At 33.3% G+C, this 5,335-nt stretch overlaps 1 long non-coding RNA gene across 2 annotated transcripts; it reads right to left on the bottom strand.

Moving 5' to 3' along the window:
* Positions 1–339: 339 nt before the first annotated feature.
* Positions 340–1,143, bottom strand: LOC110896299. 2 transcript variants are annotated; one of them, XR_004874356.1, is made up of 4 exons: positions 1,035–1,143; positions 784–965; positions 666–700; positions 340–567 (listed from the first exon to the last, which is right to left on the bottom strand). It is a non-coding gene; the product is annotated as an uncharacterized LOC110896299 (long non-coding RNA). The 2 variants fall into 2 exon arrangements; XR_002567818.2 differs by having other exon boundaries at positions 1,058–1,143.
* Positions 1,144–5,335: the final 4,192 nt, after the last annotated feature.

The following is a 5,335-nucleotide window of genomic DNA, read 5'->3' as shown; positions in this document are numbered from 1 at the left end:
TAATTTTGCGACTGATTTTTTGTTACGAAGAAGTTTTTGCTACAAAATTTTGCTATTAAAGAGTCATCGCTCTTTGATCTTTTAATTATGAATTTGCTACGAAAAAGTTTGCTACGGATTTTGCTACACTCTTTTAGCTACAAATTGGACTATGAAATTTGGCTACAAAATTCACCATAGCTTTGGCTAAAATTCTTTTTGCAAAATATAAAAATAAAATTGTTTCATATTTCTGCAAAAGCTATAAAATTATATAATTTAATCCTAAATATACATATACACATAATTCAACCCAAAAATATATATAATTCAGTTTTATATAAACCAATAAAACTGTACACATTATTCAAATGAAATACAAAATTATACAAATTATGTAAGTACGATACAAATTGTATTCTCTAATCACAAGTTTGTGTTCATAAATTCTGTAACGTCTAGCAGATCCACATCATACAAAATTACACACCACCCAATTGATGGATAAAGTTTATGAATATTGATATCTCTTGAACTTTGAGCACAAGTTCCATATGCATCCATCGTTGCCATGCTCATCTAATGAAACTATTTTTACATATAAAAAGTAGCAAATTCATTAGTACTTAACATGTAAATTCTAAATGTAGGAAGAAAAGGATTTGATAAATTTTAATAAGGTGTACCACTATTTTGTGCGAGGCATACGTCCATCGTTGCCCTGCATAATCATTAAAAACCATTAAAAATAACACTTTTAATAATCTAAATACATGCCAAGAAATTTTGTTAAAAAAAATAAACCATTGCCAAGGCTTCTTTTCCAAGACATTAATAAACTACTTTGATGTACATCTCAATCAAACAAAAGAAAGTTGAAGCAGACATGAACGGTTGTCTCCTTGTGTATCCCCAACATCAACATCTAGTTGGGGCAAATTATCAAACAGTTGATGTGCCTGTTGTTCATAAAGGTTTTAGTACTCCTACAAACCAAAGTAGATAGATCAAATAGAAGTAAAGTATAATGAAATTAACATAATAGAAATACTTACCATATATCAAAAGACATATATACCTGTTGTTCGGTGACCCGGCCCTAAAGAGGGATCGGTATTAGTGAGAGGGGAGGGAAGAGGATTTCAGAGAGGCACGAATCTAAAGACATGGTAGTAACATTATTGATTGAAATAGGGGTAATATATGGGGGGGAATTACTAAATTGTGTTTGAAATTAGGAGGGAACTAAAGTAGTTTTAGGGGAAAGTGGGTTAGTGGAGGAAAAAGTGGTTCTACCGAGGTAAAATGAATTTATAGGAGGTTATAAAATATTTTTGTATTTTATTAATAATTAAAGTAACCAATCACAAAATATTTTATAAAATATTTTATTAACAATAAAAAGTTGAAACCCAAATAATAATTTTTAACAATAATACATAGCAAAATTTGCGACCAGTTTTATTTCATGACAAAACTTCATAGCAGGTGCCTCTTTTTGTAGTAGTGAAACCGAAACAAAAAACGAAACCAAACCGAAACCCGTCCCGACCCGAAGCTCGTCTCGTGCGAAAATTCATGTCGGCCTAAAACCTGTTGCGATCCAAAACCCGTCTCGTGCAGAAACCCGTGTCGGCCCGAACCCGATCCTAACCGACCCGTTCCGATCCAAAACCCGTCTCGGTCCGAAATTCAATTCGAACTGAAACCGTTCCGAACCAAAACTTGTTTCGTGCCATAACCCCTCTTGTGTGGATACTTGTGCCGACCCGAAACCCATTCTGATCCAAAACTTGTTCCGTTTCTTTAAGGTGCTAATCAACATCGACCAATTTCTTTAAAGTTGTTGACCCGCTTTGACCCGAAAATAACAAGATGAAATTTCAATTGACCCGTTGTGACCCGTTTAGTTAAAATATCTTACCCAAACTAACCATGTAATTTTAAAAGCAACCCAAACTAACCCACTTGAAAGCCTTTGGGTCAGGATTGCCACCTCTAATTAAACATGATTAAGTGTTAATTGCATATAACTAAATTGATATTATATATGTAAATGAACTAGTTTTATGTCCTGCCCGTTTTGCGGGACGCTAGACCGAATATTTGTTTAACAATTAAAACAAAACAGTATCGTAGCTTTGCTAGATAAAAAAAAACTAAAACAATGGCAAAGCTATAACTTTTAGCTCGGGGCAAAACTGAAATTTGTCAAAACAATGAGCGAGTACAAGGCAGCTATCTGACACGAATAAATTATATCGAGTCAACCAATTAAAATAAAACACAACCATAGTTTTGCTAAAAAAACTAAAACGGTGGGTAGAACGTAATTTCGAACTGGGGCAAAATCATAATTTTTAACTGGGGTAAAATTCATAATTTGTCAAAAGCTAAAAGAGTGGCAAGAATGTAAATTAGAATGAGGGACAAAATCATAATTTTGAAAAGGGGGAAAATCGTAATTTTAAATTGTGGGTAAAATCGTAACTTGTCCGGGCCAATGTGGGAGTGACGGGCAGTTGTTAGGCACTATTCCCCCTCATGGTCTTTGTAGTATACTAGTTGACGCCCCGCCCGCGTTGCGGGGCGATGGCCGAATAATGAGCGAGTGTTAGGCAGTTCATTGACACGAAAAACAAATAAATCGAATCAACCAATTAAAACAAAACACTTTTATAGTTTAAAAAAAAAAACTAAAACAATGGCAATATTAAAATTTTTAACTGAGTGAAAGTTGTATTTTTTTATTGGGTAAAATCGTAATTTGTCAAAAGCTACAGTAATGGGAGTACTATAAATTTAAACCAGGGGCACAATTGTAAATTTTCACAGGGGCAAATTCGTAATTTTGAACGTGGGGTAACAGCGTAATATAAATTTGAACTAATGGTACAATCGTAATTTTAAGCTGGAGGCAAAAGCACAATTTTATTTTGAACCGATGGCAAAATCGTAATTTTGAGTTGGGGTCAAAAACATAATTTTATTTTGAACTGGGGAAAAAACGTAATTTTGAATTGAGGGCGAAATCACAATTTTTTAAACGGGGAAAATCACATTTTTGAACAGACGGCAAAATCGAAATTTTTAGCTGGGGAAAAAACAAAATTTTATTTTGAACTGGGGGCGAAAAGGTAATTCTGAGTTGAGGGCAAAACTACAATTTTATTTGGAATAGAGGGAAAAATCGTAATTTTGAGCTGGGGACAGAATCGTAATTTTATTTTGAGCTGGGAGCAAAACCGTAATTTTAAATAGGGGCAAAAACGTAATTTTAGAATGGATATAAAATAATAAACTGGTTGGTCCAATGGGGGAGTGCCAGACAAAGTCGTAATTTTGAATTTAGGGCAAGATCGTAATTTTGAGATGGGGACAAAAAGCGTAATTTTATTTTGAGTTGGGGGCAAAGACGTAATTTTAAAATGGATATAAAATAACAAAACGTGTTGGTCCAATGGGGGAGTGCTAGGCAGCTGCCTAGCACTATTCCCCCATCTTGAAAATGTATAAGAAGTAAACTAGTTTATGTCCCACCCGCGTTGTGGGGCGCTCGGCCAAATATTTCTCTACCAATTAAAACAAAACACTATCAAAGTTTGGCTAGAAAAAAAAACGAAATCGATGAAAAGACTGTAATTCTGAATTTGGGATAAATCGTAAGTTCAACTGGGGTATAATCCAATGTTTTAAAAACCGGTTCAGACCTGCCAGTTATATCGATTGAACGATCCAGTAAAACGGTTAAACTGCCCGGTACACCCGATTGAACCGCTCTATACACTCGGTTAAACCGTTTTTGAGCCAAATCCGGTATGGTATAAAAACCGGATTTTAAAACATTGGTATAATCATAATTTGTCAAAAGCTACAACGGTGGCAACGTTGTAATTTTAAATTGGGGGCAAAATCGTAAATTTGACTTGGGTAAAATCGTAATTTGTCGAAATCTTCAACGATGGTAAGACTGGAATTTTGAATTGGCGTCAAATCGTAATTCTAAGCTGGGGTAAAATCGTAATTTGTTCGGGCCAGTGAGAAAGTGCTAGGCAGCTAGCTACCTGATTACTCCCCTCCATGGATTTTGTATATTGACTAGGGTCCAAATCATAATTCTAAGCTGGGGTAAAATCATAATTTATTCGGGTCAACGGAGAAATGTCAAGCAGATGTCTGGCACTATTCCCCTCCATGGATTTTGTATATTTATATATGAGTGCAAATAATATGAAAACGTTATAAAAACCAATTACCAGAATGATCTAATATGTTTAACTAGGGATGAGTTCGGTGTCAACTAGTACTGAAAATCCCAAGAATGGGCATCGGTACTGAAAATACCTGGTACGGTACTTGTATTTGAGTGGTAAAACTGATAAATACCGGTATCGTACCAAACCGGTACCAAAAACGTCAAAAGTCGGTAACAAATATATTCAGTACCAGTACCCAACACCATTTGCTCATCCCTATGCTTAATTTAGTACGTATTATTTATATTATTTGTATGAGATAGCTATATTAAATGTATTTATGTTCACACCAGTGCGTGTAAAATTGACTTTTTTTAACTATTTTTAACTAATTAATATTTTTGCTTTTGATTTTTCTGTTGTTAATATTATTAATTATTTTTTAATATTTCTTTTGTTCATTTTTGCTTATGGATTTTGTTACGCGTCTTTTTTATTGTTTTTTTTTTTGAATATTTATTTTGTTAGTTTTGCTATGGATTTTGCTACCACTATTATTAATTAATTTTTTTTTTTGTTTTCGCAACGTATTTTGCTATGGATGTTGTGATTGATATTAGTAAATTATTTTTTTAATACTTTCTTTTTCTTATTTTGCAATGATTTTTTTATGGATTTGCTACAGATTTTGCTACGTTAGTTTTTAAGAATTTTTCTAGATTTTGCTAACAATTTCTCTACGGATCCTATTTACTTACCGTTTTTGCTACCGTTTTTTTTAAACCTCAGTTTGTTAGTTTTTAAATATTTATTTTTATGATTTAGCTAAGGACTTTGCTACCAATTTTACTAAGTTTTTTTATTATATTTATTTTCACAATTTTGCTATCGATTCTGCTTCAGATTCTATTTTACTTTTTTTAGTTTATTTCTAAATACTTATTTTCATGGTTTTGCGACGGATTTTGCTACCGGTTTTGCTTCATTATATGCTTTATATTAATTTCGTCAATTTTGCTACGGATTTGCTATGAGTTTTGCTACGGAATTCATTTACGACGGAAGTTCGTAGCTAATCCGTAGCTAATTCGTAGCAAAATGTGTTCCTAGCTAATCCATAGCTAACTCGTAGCAAATTTTGCCACCAATTTTTTCTGTAG

The sequence above is a fragment of the Helianthus annuus genome, chromosome 12 (assembly GCF_002127325.2).
Source record: "Helianthus annuus cultivar XRQ/B chromosome 12, HanXRQr2.0-SUNRISE, whole genome shotgun sequence".
In the NCBI taxonomy this organism is placed as follows: domain Eukaryota; kingdom Viridiplantae; phylum Streptophyta; class Magnoliopsida; order Asterales; family Asteraceae; genus Helianthus; species Helianthus annuus.
Note: the sequence above shows the minus strand (reverse complement) of the source record. Positions and strands in the feature narration are given on the sequence as shown.